The sequence below is a fragment of the Monodelphis domestica genome, chromosome 1, assembly GCF_027887165.1.
Source record: "Monodelphis domestica isolate mMonDom1 chromosome 1, mMonDom1.pri, whole genome shotgun sequence".
In the NCBI taxonomy this organism is placed as follows: Eukaryota; Metazoa; Chordata; class Mammalia; order Didelphimorphia; family Didelphidae; genus Monodelphis; species Monodelphis domestica.
The window spans coordinates 261,758,693-261,778,491 of NC_077227.1; positions in this window are offsets into that span (position 1 = coordinate 261,758,693).

Genomic DNA, 19,799 nt, shown 5'->3' on the forward strand with positions numbered 1-19,799 from the left:
AGGAGCTGTTACTTCCTGTGAGAATCAATTCTTCATTCTTTGGAGTGCTGACTGAACCTGAGACCCCGTTTCTTGGTAAGGCTGATAAAGAATCTGCTGGATGGACTGACACGTGGTGAGTGAAAAAGCTGACTATTAACTGCTGATTTTTCTCTGAAGAGACCAGTCTCAGGAAAGACCTATCCTCTTGAGAAAACTTCCCAGGTCCTCAGCTTTGTCAAGACCAGCTGAAACTAACTCTCCCTGGGGGGAAGTGGGAGGAGGGAGATAAATATCTTACCTTATCCTCTCTCTGATTTCTTGCTTCACTCTTTCTACATTTTGTACTAAATTGTAAATAAAATTTCTTTGGAATTAATTAAATTCCTGGCGACCTCACTATTAAAATACAAAATCCAACCATTTAAAAATTAACCCCTTTTCCCCCTTACACCTACTAGAAAAGACCTTTATAACTAGTCAAAAGAATTGGCTTGATCATTCACATAGGAAGTATCTATTGTGCATCTAATTAGCTAGACAACATACAGAGTTCATCCATGTATGAGAGCACATTGGAATATAGATAGTGAATTGGGCTTAGGACTAAACAGGAGCAGGCAAGCAGGCTAGATTACCTTCAGGAAACTCTGAAGTTACTTAAGGATCCCAAACTCCCAGAAATTAAGAAGTCCATCTTTTTAATACCAGTGTTCAATTGTTATTGTTCTATACCTGAGTATCATGGAAAATTATGCTCTCTTAGGAATTGTAAATGAATATCACAGAGAGGGCAATGGAAAAGCATATAGTAGGTGTGATCAGGCTGTAATGCATAACAAAAAGGAACTTGGAAGAGGAAAGGATGCCATCCTAGAATTATATGATTGAAAAAGATGGGTGGGAGCGGTTTCCTAGAGAATAAATAAGTTGGTGGTCAGCCCAAGAGTTCTATTTACATACCTCCAAAGTCAGGAGAAGGTAAATAAAGCACCTAGCAAACTGGATTGGGGAGAGGAGAAGAAACTTGAGGCAAATTTGATAGAAAACAGATGAGAATCACACTGGGTTGGCTACCAGGTATCATAGTGAAAGTGTATCCAATTAGATGAGCTCTCAGATACACTTAAATATCTGAGGCATGGTCTCTGTTCTTCAAAACCAGCTTTAAAACAGTCATCATACAGAAGCAACTATATTTCGGACATAAACTCTAGTCTGAAAGTTGTAATTTTCTTGGAGGAACTCTTCAGTCCAGATAAATCTCTGGCTACTAACTGTGCCTGAAACCTTCACCATTAAATGACTATTTTGGACTAGACTGCCAGCAAAAGGCCCTTGTTAAGATGCATACAACTGATTTCCTGGATTATTAAACATTCAACAGTGATCATTAGTTTCTTAGGTATCTGAGGGAATGGGACATGGGACAGGTAAGTTTTAATAGGAGATGAAAGGTATAGAAGAATTATTGGACAGGACAAAGGACAACCAATTACTTGTCATAATGTGTATGTTACCTACAGCACTGCATAATCAGGGATCCTAAGGACAACTTTACCTCAGGTTGCCAAGAAATTGGACATAGAAACATAGAGAAATGAGAAAACTCTCTCCCAAAGCATACAAAAAGGCTACAGTTAAAAAAATATTTTGCAGTCTTAAGAAAAGATTATAGAAATTTCGGAAGAGCTATGTGGACATTTTTCACCTAGATATAATGAGTAATTTCAGAGCAGATAATGTTTATCTACCAGATCCATTTGTCATTTCACCCAAGGTTAATGAGGTCTATTGGTCTTTCTACCTGCCTAGATTAGTGGAGTTCCAGACTAAGCCAAATTCAGAGGTATTAAACTATTTTTCTGGCTCTTGTTTTGGAAGACTGCCTACTCTTTCTATAGAGCCAACTCTACATCAGATTTTTGAAGTGTTTTTCCCCTCTCATTTGTGTAGTGTTTTAGACTAGGTGAAACCTACATTGGTGACAAATTTTAATGTAGATGGTCTATATAGGAATGCAAATGCCCGCTTGAGAGGGGGATTATTATAGTGTGCTGGAATCTTCTTTAAAGTCAGGAAGACCAAGGTTCATGTGCTGCCTCTGCTGTAAACTAATTGTGTGACCACGAGTAAGCCATTTAACTTCCCATTGTCCAGTGCATCTTTCTAAAACAAATTGCTGATTTGCTTTAGGGGGAATTAGGTGGGAATTCCCATTCTTATGTAATGTTCCTTATATAATGATATCCTAGGTTACTTGTTCCTTCAGGATGCAATTGAACCTAAAGGTGTGATATGGACAAAATGGAAGGAGCTGGTTGAACCACCAGACTATGTTGTTCAACCAGATCATTGCTGGATGAAGAATAAAATGACTGAGGAAACAAAGGATCGAGTTTCTGAGCATTTCAATTTATTAAGCAATGTATGCCAATTGCCTAACAAAGCAAGACCAGCAGCATTCCTCAGCTTTGGCTTTGGACCCCATATTCAGGGGGAGAGATACTTGTATACATTAGAAACAATCATTTAAGACCAATTAATTAAAATAAAATAATTAATCAAGATACAAAGTTAGTTAATCTGATTTCTTATTGGAGGAAAGATTAGGGACTTTCCAAGTTGAGTGGAAGAGAGTGAACAGTTCAATTACCTGAAAATGGGAAAAGAGGTGTCTCATTCCCCACAAAGAACATTGAATCAATAACTGATTGATGAATATAGCCAGTTTTCAGATATGACAGATGAGAAATGTACAATTGTGAGAAAATTCCTTGCATGAATCTTTGGATCTGACTGTCCTTAGTGGAGCATAATCGAAATCCTTAGTTGAGGGTCTCTCAGCAGGCAGAGATGGTCCAGCTCCTTAGCCACATACAGCCAGGTGTAAACAATACAATAAGATTTTCTCCCAATTACCATGATGGAATAAAATTTCTTAAAAGATAGAAATAGGAATAGACCCATAATTGAATAGAAAGGGAATTGAGCTAATTCCAGAATTGAGTTACAAGATGTAACAGGGTGGTTCACTCAATTCCCCCCAACACTTGCTCCTCCAATTCCCTCAATTTCCTCATTACTACAATTAGGAATTCAGGCAGTTAATTTGTGATGTAGTAAGACAACAACTGCTGACAATAACTGTAATGAAGGAATCACCCTTTTTTTTCTCTCTCTCTGAGACACCTAGACATCTAGGTGGCACACTGGATAGAGTGCTGAATGTAAAGTCAGGAAGATTTGAGTTCAAATCTGGACTCAAATATTTGCTCACTATAAAACCCTGGGCAAGTTACTCTCTCTGTTCTCTCAGCTGTGAAATGGGAATAATAATACTGCCTACCTCCTAGGGCTATTATGAGCATTAAATGATAATAATGCTTGCAAAGCACTTGGCATAGTGCCTGACACATAGTAGGTGCTTCATAAATGCCCTCCTCTCAACTGACTGACTGATGAATCATACACGTGACACTCCTCACTCATGACACTCAGTCTCCTTTCTCTGTAACTTTTCAAGCCATCCTCCATGCCTGGAATGCCCTCCCTCCTGACCATTGCCTCATAGAATCTTTCCCTTGTGTAAAGATGATGGTAATGACATTACCTCCCAGGTTAAGTCTTTCATGATTCCCTCAATTGCTTGTGCTTTCCCTCTCAAATTACCTAGTGTTAAGATAATTTGGATTTAATCCCTTTAAAATAAATTCTGTATATATGTATATATACATATATGTATATATCATATATGTGTAGGTACATATATGTATTTATGTATTATTTTCCTACATATTCATATATGTCACCTTCCCCATTAGAATGCAACCTTTTTGTAAATAGGGTTTATGCCACTTAATGTATTAGTATTCCTAGCACCTAACACAGATCCTGGTTCAGAGTAGAAACCAAATAAATGTCTGTTGTTGATTTATTTTTCTTGAGGGTGTTCCTAGAAAAGCTACCCCAGATTCAAGATACTGTATTAAATGAACACCCACTCAAAATTCCAACTGAAGATCTCCTTCCTATGTGTTTACTTCTTACCACCTAAAGATAAATTGGTTCAAAGCAAATGACAATGAAATGGAGCAAATAGAAAGACCAAAGAAGCTCCTCTCATTCATGCATGAGGTATATTTCCCTATAGGTTATTGCAACATCATTTGAGACTCCTCTTGAATCTCTTTTTTTGTTTTATTGTTTCTTGATATCTCGTACAGTCATTTACTTCCACTTGCCTAACTGATTTTTAGGAAATTATTTTGCTCATTGAGCTTTTGTACCTTCTTTTCCATTTGGCCAAATATAGTTTTTTGTTTTGTTTTGTTTTATATCCCTACCTTCTGTATTAGACTCAATACTAAATATTAGTTCCAAGGCAGAAGAGTGGTAAAGGTTAGGTAATTGGGGTTAAATAGCTTGCCCAGAGTTGCACAGTTATGAAGTATCTGAGGCTAGTCTTAAACCCAGGACTTCCTTTGTTCAGTTATAGTTTTCTATCCACTGAGCCACCTAGCTGCCCCCAATTCTACTTTTAGAAAGTTGTTTTCTTTGGTAAATATTTTTGCCTCCCTTTCCATTTGGCCAATTTAATTTTTTAGTGAGTTTTTGTATTTTTTCCCACTTTTTTGTACTTCTTTTACCAGACTGTTGACCCTTGCCTGCCCCCCCCCAATGATTCTCTTGTTTTAATGGCACTTCTTTTTTCTAATTTTTTCTTCTACCTCTCTTATTTGATTTTAAAAATCCTTTTAAGCTACTTTAGGAGTTTTTTTTGGGCCTGACACTAATTGACATTTTCCTTTGGGATTTTGCATGTATCTATTTTGATATTAACCTTTTCTGGGTTTCTGTGCTAATCTTCCCTGTCTCCATAAAAACTTTCTATTTTCAGATTTTTTCTTTGCCTTTTATTCATTTTTCCAGCCTCCTCTTACAGTGGAATGGGGCATTGTTCCAACCTTTTTGTAATAGGGACTACTCTGATGTGGGAGGGTAGGCTGGCTCCCTGAAGGTCTGCCTTGGATGTAGGCCAAGTGGGCCTGGTTGCCCTGGTAAGGGGGATACTACCTACCTTGGATTGCTCTCCCATCTTACCTCAGTGGGATAGATCTTTTTTTGCTAATCTTTTATGTTGTCTTTGACTGGAGACTTTCACCCTATCTTTTTGTTGATTCTGCTGCGTCAAAATTCATTGTGAGGCATCTTTTTTATGTTATTTGGAGGTCAGTTTGGGAGGACTCCACAGATTCCTTCCTTAATTCACCATTTTGGCTCTGGAAATTGAAATCTGAGACCATATTTGAAAAGAACGGTTGTAACCATGGAATATGCATGGAGGGCACATACATCAGGAGCTCATGTGGTGAGGACATATATGGAAGGACAGTGGTGCAGTGGATAGAGTGCTGGGCTTAGAGTTGGGAAGACCTGGGTTTCAATCTGGCCTCAGACACTTCCTAGCTATGTGGCCTTAGCCAAGTTACTCAACCTTTGTTTGCCACCAGAAAAGGAAATGGTAGACCACTCCAGTATCTATGCCAAGAAAACCTCAAGAGCAGAAGTCCATTGAAACATTAAGATATGGACATGACTGAAACAACTTAACAACAGCATAAAGCCAGACCACACATGTTGCTGGGGAAGTGCACACTTTGGACTTGGAATCAAAGCTGCTAATGTCCATAAGAGCTTCTGCAGCTTTTTGCTGGTTATAGTATCTTCATTTTCCACTGTGTCATTTGTACTGCACATTGCCTCTCATCTTAGGTCCAACAAACTGCTCTCTGTTATTGTCTTCTGGGCTTTCTTCTACCATCTAGTCTTTTAGGACTATCTTCTGTACTCTCCATCAGGATACCTTAGATATAAAGTTTCTCTCTGGAAGGGAGAGCTATGACTTTTTCATTATATAGCTGAGGGCTGTGATCTACCACTTACCCAGCAATAACCAACAGACTAGCCCAGGATAAATATTAAATCTATTCTTTTGCCTGTCTTTGTCTGGTGCTGATTCAAGGTCATTGGTCCCACATAACTGTTTAGGATTAGGAAAGTCTTCCTAACTCTTATTAATTCCCTGATTATAATTCTTCATCTATGAAACAATAAGTTGTGCTCTTGAAACCTCATAGAAACAGTATGGAGCTTAGGGTACTGAGGTAAACCCTTGTCCCAAGATCCTCCCCTTTTGGCATATATATGAATTTAGAGGCAAGAACAATGATGAAGCAATCACAGCCAGCTATCACTTTGTCACCTCCCCCACCCTTTCTCCACATGTTTCTGCCTTTATTAGACCTACTTATTAGCAACAAACTCTCTGCCCAGCACAAAGTTTCAATGGTCTTCCTAGATACCAATAGCAAATGTCAGGGCCTGGCTTCAAATCCAGGTTTTTTCACTCCACATCAAGTTCTTTTTCAATTATACCTCAATGCTTCTTATAATAGTCTGCAAAAATGTATAGGGGTAGGAGAGATAGGACTAGATTTAAAGTGTGCAAGGAGGAGAAATAATATGATGTGTAAATGTAAAGTAAGATTGGCAAGGGAAGTTGGAAACATATTATGAGAGGTTTTGGATGCCAGAATGAATTGAATTTCATCCTGTAGGTAATGGAGAGTTGCTTAAGGCTATTGATCAAGGAGAGAGTAATGTGATCTGACTAAAGCATTAGGGTAATTGCTTTTGGAGCATTGTGAAGTGTGTATGGGCAAGGGACTAGAGGCAGAGAAATTAGTTTATTCTGATAACTCAGGTGAGTGGTCATGAGAACCTAGCTTGGGGCAGAAGGCAAGGGTTTGCAAGAGATGGGGAAAGGGGGAGGCAAATATAGCTATCATAGAAATAGAATAAAGAACTTACTCCTTATTGAATGGAGGGATGGAGGAAGAAGGAAGTGTCAGAGATGTTTCTGGGATTTTGAGTCTATGTATCTGGGAGTATGGTAGTAACTATTAATAGCAATCAGGAATTTAGGCAAAAGAGCAGCATTGGGTAGGAAGATGAAGAATTCAGTTATGGACATGATGGATTTGAGGTGTCAGCAGAACATCTAGGAAGAGATATACAGTAGACTGTTAGAAAATGAAAGACTGTGGCTCTGAGGAAGGAAAGAAGGAAAGAAGCATTTTAAAAGTACCTTCTATGTGTCAGGCACTGTGCTAAGTGCTTTATTGATATATCATTTGATTGTAACAGCTCTGGGAGATAGGTACATTATTATACCCATTTTGCTGCTGAAGAAACTGAGGCATAGAGCAGTTAAATGACTTGCTCAGGGTCACCCAGCCAGTAAGTGTTTGAGATTGAATTTGAATTTAGGTCTTCCTGACTCTAGGCCCAGAGTTCTATCTACTGTTCCACCTAACTGCCTCCTGGGTTTATAAATTTTTGAGTTTACCAAATAGAGGTGATCATCCAGTTATGGGACCAAATGAAATATGACCAAGAGAGAAAATACAGAGGTAGAAAACAAAGGATCAAAAATACTATTCTGTAGAACTATCCATACTTAGAGGATAGAAGTAGGAAGAAGGAAGGAGTGAGTGGTCATCAGTGTCAAAAGGACAGGGAAGATGAAGAATGAAAAGAGGCCATTGGCATTAGCCATTATAAATAGTATGGCATAGTGATTGAAATTGGAGTCAGAAGAACCTAGGTTTGGGTCTTGCCTAAGCTACTAATTAGCTAACTGACCTGGGGAAACTACTTAACCTCTCAGTCTCAGTTTCTTTGTTTATAAAATGGGGATAGTAACATCTATATCTCAGAGTTACTGTTGAAAATTAAATGAATGTTAAATGTTTTGCAAACTTTTAAAGACCATACAAATTTTACCTATTTTTATTAAATGAGATTCCTGGAAAGAGAAGTTTCAGTAGAATGGTGGAAACAAATAGAATTGGAAGTGGTTTAAGAGTGAGTGGGTAGTGAGGATGTAGAAATAGCAAGTATAAACTAATTTTTCTGAAACTTTGGCAGGGAGAGAAGAGGATAATTTGAGATGTTAGCACAGTGAAGGGAATGGTTTTCTTTTAAAGATGGGGAGATTTATTTGTAGACTAAGTGGAAGAAACAAGTAGAGAGGGAGAGATGGAGGAATAATGAACTAAGCAAGGTTTTTGAGGAGATAAAAAGAGAGGGGACCAAGGCAAGCAAGGAAGGCTTTGGTTTGGGCAAAGAGGTAGGCCACATCATCCTCTGAGATGGAAAAGAATGAAGATAGAATGAAGACAGAATGAGTCACAGCAGAGAAGCTTTGAGTATATGTGTGTGGGGGAGTGGAATTTGAGAAAGTTCAAGATGGATGCCTTCAGTCTTCTTTATAAAGTAGGAGTCAGGGTCAGCTGCTAAAAGAGAAGAAGGATGGATGGTTATAGCATTGGGAGCTTAAGGAGAAGAAGATTGCTTTGAACAGCTGCTGTGGACAGTGTTATGGTAAATGAAATAGAGATGACTAAAAGGATTATCTTGCAGTAGCAATGAGAGCTTAGTTAAAGCCAGAAAGTACAAATCTGAAGTAGACTCATAAGACTTTCTTGACTTTCTTTAGAAGTACCTGCATCAGGAGTAGGAATAGAAGAGATAGATGATGGAGATTAGCTAGAGTTGGAGTTTATCACGGAAAGAAAAATAGAAAATGGAAGGGGTTTGGTGGTAGAGAAGAATGCACAGTTGAAATGGATATAACTATATTATCCACACTGAGAAGAGAGGGAAGTGATGCCAGAATGCGGATGATCAATTAGGGAAACAGATCAAAGGATCGGAGGTTCTGAATAAGGCAAAGAATAAGTATGGGAGAAACAGGGACATGGAAGAGGTGGAGAGATTTTGGTGAAAAAGGGAAGAATTTTCTACCTCTTTCAGTTAGCCTTTCCTCATAGCCCTAATTGTTAGTGTTCTCTTTGCTCTCAAAATACCTGGTAGTTACTTGCATGTGTACTTATTGTATCCTCACTGTATCTTCCCGGTAGAATGACAGGGATCCTCTGAGTTCAGGGACTGATTTATTTATGCCTTTTTACATCTACCTCCCAGTCCGATGCCTTGTACTTAATGGGGCACTTAAATGTTGGACTGAGTTGAATTTCCCAGTTCAAGATTTGGAGATGGAATAGTTTCACAATTAAAAAAAAGATTTGGAGACGGAATAGTTTGACAATTCACACAATAGTTTCACCCCATGAATGACCATGGCAGAAAAAGAGGTGAAGGGAGTTGAAAAGATTGAGGAACCAAGAAGTCAAGGTGTTAGAAGGGTTATTATTATGAATACTGAAGGCAAGACAATAAAGCACCTACTATGTGCCAGGCACTGTGCTAAGTGCTGTGGATACAAAAAGAGACAAAAGACAGTCTTTTGTCCACAAGGACATTATTTTTGGAGGAGACAACCTGCAAACAACTATATATAAACTATATATGTACATATACAAACTACATATATCAGCTATATATATATACATATATATAAACTCTATTCTAGATACTCATTATATACATACATATTTACAAACTATATATCTGTATATGTATATATGTATATTTCTATCAGATAGTTAGTTCTTTGTATATTGTCTTCTCCATTTGACTAAAAACTCCTTGAAGGGACTGTTGTTTTGGTTTTTTTTTTGCCTTTCTTGTATACACAATGTAGTATAGTATGCAGCACACAGAAGGAGCTTTATGTGTTATATGTGTGTATTTTTATATATGAAAAATTCAAGATAATCTTAGAGAGAAGGCACTAGTATTAAGCAGGATTGGAAAGACTTCTTGCAGAAAGTGGGGTTTTAGCTAGAACTTGAAGGAAGCCCTAGAAACCATGAGGAAGAGGTGAGGAAGGAATACATTCCAACCATGGGGGATAGCCAGTGAAGATGCACATTGTCAGGAAATGGAGTATTTTGTGCCAGGAACAACAAGGATTCCACTATCACTGGATAGTGATAGAAGAAAAGAATAGTAGAATATGTGGAAGGCAGAAAGGTATAAAAAGACTGGAATGATAGAGAGGGCCAGACCATGAAAGGTTTTAAAAGCCAGATGGGGGATTTTATACTTGATTCTGGAGGTAATAGAGAACCACTGGAATTTATTGAGGGAGGGTGGTGAGGCAGTGACATGTATAGACCTGTACTTTAATAAGATCAGTGTGACAGTTGGTCACCACCAGAGGAGGTTTTGCAAACCAGTTAGCTCCTGGTGATTTCTCTAGTTATCCCCCTGGAGTGCTCTTCTTCGTCTCTACCTCCTGGCTTTCCAGGGTTTCTTTAAATCTCAACTAAAATCCCATCTTCTTAAGCAAGTTTTCCCCAAGCTTTTTAAATTTTCATTGCCTTTTCTCTTTGATAATTTCCTATTTGTTCTGTCTATTTGCTTGCTTGTGGTTCTCCCCATTAGACTTCAAGCTTCTTACAGGCAAGGATTGCCTTTTGTTTCTTTTTGTATCTCTAGCAATTAGCACAGGACCTGGCACCTAGAAGGTGGTTAATAAATGTTTATTGACTGATTAATGGAATGAGTGAGGGGAGTCAAAGGTAGCCTGGAGGATAACAGCTGAAGTCTTGGAGGAAAATGGTAACATACTCTGGAAGTCAGTAGAAGGCACATTTGGGAGAGTGGTACCAATCAGATGGTGTAGATTTCAAAGAAAGGGTTGTTTAATGATGGCAAGATCAAAGGTCTGGGAGTGGCAAGGGAAAGGAAGGAGTATGACAATTTCTTTTCTGTGCCCTTTGAATTTAGGGAAGGAACAGAGTTGAAGGAGAGTTAGGGAAACAGTGTACATATGTGCTAAGAGGAATAACCAGTTTCAGAGAGTGAGTGGGGATGTGGTATTCTTAGAGAAAAGCCATAAGTCAGTGGGAGAAGATAGAAGACATGCAAGAGCAAGGGTTGGAGGACAAAGATGAGTCTTTCTTAATGGCAGAGCAAGTACCTAGTGTAAAGGGTGAGCCTCAAGATGGAATAGTGGATAGATTGTTGGGCCTGGAGTCAGGAAAAATCATTTTTCTGAGTCCAAATCTGACTTCATATACTTACAAGTTGTGTGACCCTGGGCAAGTCACTCAACCTGGTTTGCCTCAGTTTTCTCATCTATAAAATGAGCTAGAGAAGGAAATGGCAAGCCTCCCCAATATCTTTGCCAAGAAAACCCCAAATTAGGTCACAAAGAGGAGGACATGACTGAACAATAACACAGTGGAAAGGGTGGAGTAGGAAAGTGAAGAAGAAAGGGACCAAGAACAAAAGGGTTTAATAAAGTTTGTATCAGGGAAAAGAGATTGTTTGGGAAAACAGGGATTAGGACATTGAGAATAGACCTTGGAGAGTACCCAGAAGTATTCATCTTGTTCTATTTCAAGAGCTGAATTCCTGAAATATATATAGCACTGAAGCCAAGTTTTCAATCCTTATTAACAATTAATGACCATTAACAATGCTACTATTGGAGTCAAAATGGAATAATCTCATGTAATGGGGATTTGACCCAAGCCTAGATTACCTTAGATGGCATCATCCAAGTGGAAGGTATTGAGGATCTGTTTCTGGAAGAATCAAGGACAGGACATTCTGTGTCAGCCCATCCCATGCTTGGCATTTTTCCATAGCAGGGAAGATCTGTGTCTTTAAAATAGTCTGAGTCAGAAACTCAGTTCCTTTTTTCCTGCATTTAGTTCTGGTGGAGGAAAGTTACTTCTTCAATTAAGACCCATGAGAGCATGCAGTAAGAGAAGGACTCTGAGGGCTACCTTCTTCCTTCCCTTCCCATTTAACCCATTTGCCTGTGAGAAATGGTCCTGGGGCTTTGACTTTTTATTTTATTATTTTTTATTCTAGGTGCAGGGGGTAGAAGTTTCTGAGTCAGTGAAGGAGTTCAAGTATTCAAGATATACATACACTGAGTCCAGGAACACTAGGTGAGTATTGTAGCAAACCTAGTAGTGAAGCCCTGAGAAATAAATGTCCTGGTTTTGGTTTTGTACTTTTTGAGATTAACAATAGTTAGGCATTGAACTAAACTGGGAGCTTAAACCCCTCTCCTAAAACTGAAATTATATGTAGGAGATAATGTCCCTTAAGTATTGGGGGGGGTGTTTGAAATGTTGGAGGAAATGTTTTTTATTTTATTCTTAATTTCTTATCTTCATAATTGTTCTTGCTATTTCTTTAAAGTAAATTTCCCTATGTAAAAGCTAATCCAATGTTAAGTGATTAAATGGAACTAGGGTGCTAATCACTGGGCCCCTAAGAATGAAGGGGACATAGACCATGTGTAGACATGAGCCAGTAGCTAAAAGGAGCAATATCTCAACTCCTTCAAGATATCGGAGACTCCTTGGGGTAAAGGTGGGGGTCTGGGTGATAAGAAGTAAAATGTAACAGTCATAACTCTGAGAGAGTGAGGCAAGAGTCAAAGATCATACTCAAGTAACTGTGATCTTTCTCATCTATGATTTACTTACTAACTCCCAAACAAGTCATTACATTCCCATTTCCACTCTCATTCACTATTTTATATATCTAGTTTCCCCACTATCTTAATGTACTAAAATTCAGTAGAGGGCAGCTAGGTGGTGCAGTGGAGAGAGGACTCATCTTCCTGAGTTCAAATCTGGCTTCAGACACTTACTAGTGTGACCTTAGGCAAGTCACTTAATCCTATTTGCCTCAGTTTCTTACTAGTGTGACCTTAGGCAAGTCACTTAATCCTATTTGCCTCAGTTTCTTCTTCTGCAAAATGAACTGGAGAAGGAAATGGCAAACCACTCCAATATATTTGTCAAGAAAACTCCAAGTGAAACACAACTGAAATGACTGAACAATAACAAAAGAAGGTGATCTTGCAGGCACCAGGTTCTGACATCCCAGAGGACGGCTTCCTACCCTGACCCCCTCTCAGCTCCAGTCAACCAGACTAACTCATTTCCCTTCCTCTGGGTCATAGTTTTGTTTCCTTTCCAAGTAAGGAAGCTTAATCAGATTCAACATCCAAGATTTACTGAGAAAAAAAAAGACATAATCCATACCTTCAAAAAGGATAGAAAAGTACACAAGAGCTAAGTGCATACCTTCAAGGCTGAGGGTGATTGGAGAGAAGGAAGGGTCCAACAAAATGCTCCAGGAAAATGCATGAAGAAGAAATCATTTTTACTTACTTGGAGGAAACAGATGTGTTATCTCCTGGGTCACCATGTATTCACTTCTCACCCCCAAAGCTGTTAGAGACAATTAGATGGCACAGATCACTGTGCCTGCAGTCAGAATGACCTGAATTCAAATTTAGCCCTTCTGGCCAATTCATCTAACCTCTGTCTGCTTCAGTTTTCTCAACTATAAAATGAGGATAAAAACAGTACCATGTACAGGGTTACTGGGAGAATCAAATGAGACAATATTTACTAAGCATTTAGCATAGTGCCTGACATACAGTAGGAACTTTTTCCTTCCTTTTTTTCTTTTCTCTGTTCTTCCTTCCCCCTCTCTCCTTCTCATCTTTCTTTCTTCCCTCTTTCCTCTTCCTTCTCTCCTCTTTTTTGCTCTTCCTCCCCCTTTCCCCTTCTCAAACTGTATTTCCCTCTCTTCCTCTGATTGCCATCCCTCTGTTCTCTCTTTCACTGTTTTGCTTTTCATTTCCCTCTTTTTCTCTTATCCTTCCTATTCTTTCTTCCCTTCCCTTCCCTTGATCTTTTTGTGGTGTCTCTCCCCCTTCTTTCTCTTTCTCTCTTCTCTCATTTGCTCTTCCTCCTCCTCTCCTCCCCTCTCTTTTTCTTTGGCCTCTCCCTCTCCTTATGACCGGCTTCCTTCTCTTCTTCCTTCTTTTTGGCATCTCTCTTGCCCCTCCTCACTGGTCATTTCACTGGTATATGGAACACATGGTGTAGAAACTCCCTTTTCCAATGCTGATTTGCATCTCCACTGCAACTTCTAATCTTAGATCCTTACCTACCTAACCTTAGATCCTAGAAATGACTTATTCTAAATGCCCATTCCAGTAAGTATCCAAGGCAGGGATCAGAGCTATTACTCTAATTCTCAAACTATATACAATACAGCAGTAAGGACAAAATCAAAATGGTCTAGGGCCAAGGGTCACATGAGCAAAAGACTCGTGCTGACTTATTTCAACTAAATAGGAAAGGGACATTTTTATTAAACATTTTCTGCTTTGTCTTAGTTTCTCCTGACTTCAAAGGGATCGTGCCCTGCCACTGTTAAGAAAGAAAACAGATTTTTTTCTTTTCTTTTCTTTATTTTTTTTTTAAGCAAAAGCACATAAGGCAAAGCGAAAGTTTCAAATTTGGGCTCACCCCCAATGGAACAATTCGTCCCCAGCTTCTGGAGGTCTCCAGCCTTTGGCAGGGGCCTCTTCCTTTCCCTCCCCTTAGCAAATATTAATAGCTATGGGCCTCGATGAGTGTGGTTTTTAATAGAATCCAATTCCATTCCATTTAGAGTGGGGGACTATTCTTCTCGCTGACTCTGTATTTTGAGACTAGTCATGCCTGATGGACCAAATGCATTTTCTCTTCCTCTGCTGCCTGGCCTGTGTTTGGGCATGAGTATAGGTTTCAGGGAAGGCTGCCTCAGCTAAATCATAGCTGTCTATTAGCCCGCTCTTCAGACCCCATTGTCATTCTTTACTCTCCTGTACTCAAGGCCATTTTTAAGAAAGGGAGGAAGGGCTGGGGGCAGGGAAATGTAAGCTGATACCTAGAATGAGTGATTTTCTTTAGGGGAAAAAATGCAAGCTGATAACCAGGAATTCACAATTTCTATGGTGTTGAGAGGAAAAGTAACACACTCATGGGATTCAGACACCTATATGAGGTGACAGGGTGGCTGGAACTCTAGGTTTGGAAGCAGGAAAGACCCAAGTTTGAATTCTGCCTCAGGTGCTTACTGTTTGTGTGAATTAGGCAATTTATTTTACCTCTCTCATCCTCTTGCCACATCTGCAAAATGGGGATAATAATAACACCTAAGTCAGAGGGTATGATGAGGATCAAAAGAGGTAGCATATATATAAAGCATTTTAAAGCAAACTTTCTTCTCTTCTCTCTTCTCCCTTCCTTTCTCCTCCTCTCCTCCCCCTCCCTCTTCTCTCTTCCCCTCTTCTTTCTTCCCCTCTCCTGTCTTGTCTCATCTTCTCACTTCTTTCCCCCTCTCCTCTTCTCCTTTCCTTCCTTCTCCTCTCTTCTGTCCTCTCCTATCAGAGAGAGAGAAACAGAGACAGAGGTGATGACTCAGAGATGGCAGCTAGCATATGGGCCCAGGTGAGCCTAAGACCTCTGGCTCCTGGTTCTCTCTGCTCTTCATATGTTTCTTTCCCTGAACACAGATGACCAAATAACAATCTTAAGAGATACTCATTTTGAGTGGCTACAACTGGAATTCTGTAGCTTCTTGGTTCCCTAGTCAGAGCTGACTGGTGATGGTAGCAGGAGTTTTCAACAACTATGCCATTTATTTATTTTAAAATTTATTTGAAATAATTTAGAATATTTTTCCATGGTTACATGATTTGTATGCTTTCCCTCCCCTCCTCCCTCATCCCTCCTTTGGCCAAAGAGCAATTCCACTGGGTTTTACTTGTATCACTTATCAAGACCTATTTCCATATTATTAATATTTGCAATAGAGTAATCATTTAGAGTCTACATCCCTGATCATATCCCCATTGAAATGTGTGATCAAGGAAATGTTTTTTTTCTTTTGTGTTTCTACTCCCACAGTTCTTTCTTTTGGATGTGGATAGTGTTCTTTCTCATAAGTCCCTCAAAATCGTTCAGGATCACTGCATTGACACTAATGAAAAAGTCCATTACGTTCAATTGTACCACAGTGTATCAGTCTCTGTGTACAATGTTCTCCTGGTTCTGCTTCCTCTCGCTCTGCATCACTTCCTGGAGGTTGTTCCAGTCTCCATGGAACTCCTCCACTTTATTATTCCTTTGAGCACAATAGTATTCCATCACCAACATATACCACAATTTATTCAGCCATTCCCCAATTGAAGGGCATCCCCTCATTTTCTAGTTTTTTATCACCACAAAGAATGTGGCTATAAATATTTTTGAATGAGTCTTTTTACTTATTATCTCTTTGGGGTACAAGCCCAGCAGTGGTATGGCTGGGTCAAACGGCAGGCAGTCATTTAAAGCCCTTTGAGCAAACTAAACTCTTTTAACAGAAGTTAGCCCTGACTTAGCAGAAGGCATGGTCCTCGAAGCTGTAGTTCTGATGGTGTAGAGATGAGGTGAAGGTGAAAAGGCTTTTTAGCAATCGCAGCAACAATTGACTTCTGCTAACCCAGAGAGCTAGGGCACCTTCTCCCACTAAGGGTTCCAGCTTCTGGACTCAATCTTAAGGTAACTTACTCTCTAAAAAGTCTTTTACCCTTGTCTCTTGCCCTTGACATGCCCAGTCAGGATCCCCCCCCCCAGAGGGGGGGAATCACTTAAAATTAAGGGTAGCTCATGTCTAGAGCAGTGATGGCAAACTTTTTAGAGGTACAGGTGATGTGAGAAATGTCCTCAGGTGCACATGGAGAGAGGGAGGGAAACAGCCCACCTCATATCCCTATATGGCCCATGTGTGCTATAGGTTCACCATCAAGGGTCTAGGGCATTCCTAAAATGGAATAGAAAAGCACTTGATGTACAATGTGGATCAGGTATAGGACAATTATTTATTTCTTCCATGCAAAAGTGATACTTAAAATACACAAAAAAACTGACAAGCCCACATTAACAAAGACTTAAAACATGAAATATTAACACATCTGCTATTATACTCTTTTAGGAAGTTGATACTTTAAAAATCTTCCACATTATTGCACAGTATCCTTTATTTTAGGTCTTCTTAGCTCATGTATCCCTGGAAGTGTCCAGAAAGCCTAATCTGGATTCATGGAATATGCTCTAGTCAGAGTAGATGTGGGGTGTGTGTGTGTGTGTGTGTTTTGGGGAGGAATAGGACTTGATTACCCTCATTATAATACTGAGAGAACATTTCAAATAATAATAAAAGTCTATAAATATGAGTATTACATGTAATATATAAAATAAATATATGTATAATGAATTCAAATATGTAATAAAATCAAATTAATCAACAAGAATTTAAGTATCTCCTTGTGCTAAGCATGAGGGATGAAAAGAACTGCTGATCTAAGAAGAAGATCATTCAGAAATTATTGTACACTCGGTGCATAATGACAGGGTACCCTATCCTATTTGTATTCATTATTCAAAATTCACAAAATTAAATAAATATAAAACAAACTTAATTAACATCTTAATAATTTGTTGGGGGGTAAGTAATTTACATTCCTAAGCTTTAATTAAAGCTTAAAACTACCCTAAGATTTTTGGGAACCCCTTATATAGTACTTTAAGATTTGCAAAACATTTTCCTCAAAAACAACCCAATAAAGTAAGGAGGAAAAGTCTTATCTCCATTTTATAGAAGAAGAGACAGAGGATCTTAGAGGCTAAACCACTATAAATGTATAATCTGGGGAACAAACTCAATTGTCCTCAAAAGGACAATTGTCCTTTGGTCCTGGAGTTAGGAAGAAATAAGTTTAAACATGTCCTTGGACATTTTGTGACTGGGAGATTACCTACTCACATCTATGAGCTCTTTGTTAATAAATTACCCTTCATTCTAAATGTCTTCTCTTATTTCTTCCGTTTTCTAGTTCTCATGGAAACCTAGTTTTCCATGTGTTGACAACAATACATCTCTTGGCACCCTCTCTAAGGCTGGCAGCTCCTTAATACATAGGGCCAGGAGGAAGAGTTGGCAAGTTGGCATGCCCTGTGATCTCTGTTGTCAGTAATATTGGGCCAGAAAAACTCTTGTTTTCAAGGAGTGGTCTGAAGGCACCCCACCCACCCACAAGGGTACCTGGGGTTCCTGCAGTGTCTGTCAGAAGTTCTCACCCTTCTCCACCCAGCTTACAGTTATACCCTTCTTAGAGAAGCCAGCCCTGGCTTAGCAAAGGGCAGAGACCTCGAACTAGTAGTTCTGATGGTGCAGAACTTAGGTGAAGGTGAAAAGGCTATTTAGCAATCCCAGCAATGATTGACTTTTGCTGGCCCAGAGGACTAGGTCACCCTCTCTCATTAGGGAAATTCCCTCTGCCACCATGTAAGATCCCTTTGTTATTATTGTTTGTGGATTACAAAAAAAAGCATTTGGTTCAGGAGAACAAAACCATCATATAAGCCTTCTTATAGAAAGATGGTGCTGTGGACAGAGTCCCAAAATTGTATACAAGACATGAGTTCAGATGTGACCTCAGATACTTGTTAGCTGTGTGATCTTGGACAAGTCACTTAACCTGTGTCTGCTTCAGTTTCCTTATCTGTAAAATGAGGGTGATAACACCTTACTTCCAAGGGTTGTTGTGAGAACAAAATGAGATAATATTTGAAGAGTGCTTGGAGAACTTTAACATACTCTGTAAATATGATTATTATTATTACATCAGGGTGATTCCTTAGAAGATATACATGCTCCTCCTTTAAAGTTCATTTCATCTTGTCCCAATCTTTGTTATTTATCACTGATGAACCTTCAAATGAATTTATCTTCTTCCCCAATAAGTACAATGCCTGTATCAGTCTTCTTTCCACCCTAGTCCCAACTATATTGCCATAATAATTTCTAAAAAGAAATGATATTAGAGATCTCTATGGTAGGATTATAATTCCAAACACCTTGACCTCCTAGTTTCTTAGTCTTCTAACTAGACATGATTTCTGCTTCCAGTCCATCTCAACCATGCACAGTAATGGTTATCATCTCTTAGACACAATCCTCACTTTTTCATCACCTCCAACTCAAATGAATTTTCATCAGGTACCAGAATTCCTTGTTAGAGCTGTGAGCTGAGGACTGGGTGGAAGAGGGCTAACACTTCTGGAGGGACCGCAGAAAACCCCAACTATCTCTCAGAAAGTCAGACTGACCACCCTCTGAAGAACAAAGGGCTATTCTGGCCCAGCAATAGTGCCTCAAACTTCTGTCTCTTCTTTCCTTGAGCAGATATACAACGCAGACTACAAGTCACTTCCATTCTGGTCCAGATTAGCAAGACATGACAGGAGGATGCACTCAGTCTGAAAGAAAGAGGAGTGGCGAGAATGGGGCAAAGGCATTATCGGTGACCCTGGCTAAGGGCCAGTGCATTCCTATGAACAGGAAGAGGTAGAGGCAGCTTTCCAGGTGGGGTTTTCTGCCTGGAGAAACTGCCTGTCAGGGGTGGGGAAGGGATTTCTGCCTTCTTTGTTCTGTCTAATATGTAATTAGGAAGCACTCCCATCTGACTACTGTAGAATCTGGAAGAGGTCTTTTCTAAACTGGGAAAGGATTAGAATTAGCACCAATGAAGAATATGCTTTGGGAATAAACTAACAGTTGGTATGAGCATCTAGTGGAGCATATGCTTGTACAGAACCTCTTTCCCTCATTGTTCTTTGCTTGTCTCCTCACCCTTTCTAATTTACCTGACCCTGATGTCATGGGATCCCAGAGCAAATATTGTCATAGCAATCATGCCTTTGGTTAATGGTGTGGCACTATACATTTTGGCATCCTGAGAAAACTCTCATTTTCCTCTTCCCAGTTACAACTAGAACAGCTAGGTGGTGCTGTGTAGAGAATGCCAGGACTGAAGTCAGGAAGGCTTGAGTTCAAATCTGAATTAGACACTTACCAGCTGTGTAAACCAGGGCAAGTCACTTAACCTGGTTTGCCTCAGTTTCCTCAGCTGGAAAATGAGCTGGAAAAGG